Raw genomic sequence first — 977 nt, 5'->3', positions numbered from 1 at the left:
AAAAAAAAAAAATGAGTGAATTGGGAGAAATTAAAATATCAAAAACAAGATTGCTAACAAAATGAATAAATTGCTAAGCACAAAGCAAATGAGCAACCTTTAAAAATTACTTCTTAGACATGCTCTGATATGCTTTAAAATTAGACATGCTCTGATACATCTTAAAATTTGACATGCTCTGATATACTTTACATTAATTCTTAAACATGCATTGATACACTTAATTGTTAAACTTGCTCTGATACTAAAACTAAATAATCAAATGAGAATGAGCAAATTTTCAAGATGCAACTTGCTCTGATACTAAAACTAAATAATCAAATGAGAATGAGCAAATTTTCAAGATGCTAAAAAATTTGAAAAACAAGCAAATGAGCAAATGAGATATTTTCAAACACGCAATTCTCAAATCATAAGGTAAATTCTGCTTTGCTCTGATAACAAAAATAAATTTTCTACTCTGATACCAAAATCACATAATCAAATGAGCAAATTTTCAAATCATTAAGCAATAGGCAAATTACTTATGCAAATGGGTACATGTATCACATGCCAAAAGAATCAATCTTCTTTTTAAGCAAATGTACTTATAAGTAATTTTCAAGTTGGTAGTAAATTTTCTATTTATCTTCAAACTACCTATAATGCATTTCATTCCCTTGAAATTCATGATCATTGATTCACATAGATGCTTTTGTTCAAGTATTTTATCATCATAAAAAAGGGAGAGATTGTTGCTCCTTAGATTGATTTTGATGATTACAAAGCAGTTGAAGGGGTACCAATGATTTTCACTTGAAAAAGACTTATTGCTCTTCAGGAGCAAAATTGTAATTTTACCAAAACCCTGATTTGATAGTATCAAATGATAGAACAAAAGATTTGTGATCCAATGGTGAAAATTTTATTAATTTTGGACTTGTATTTTGAAAGATATGCATGATTGAAAATCATGAGTCGATCCATGAGTCGACTCA

Source organism: Elaeis guineensis, chromosome 8 (assembly GCF_000442705.2).
Source record: "Elaeis guineensis isolate ETL-2024a chromosome 8, EG11, whole genome shotgun sequence".
In the NCBI taxonomy this organism is placed as follows: Eukaryota; Viridiplantae; Streptophyta; class Magnoliopsida; order Arecales; family Arecaceae; genus Elaeis; species Elaeis guineensis.
This window is presented reverse-complemented; position numbering follows the sequence as displayed.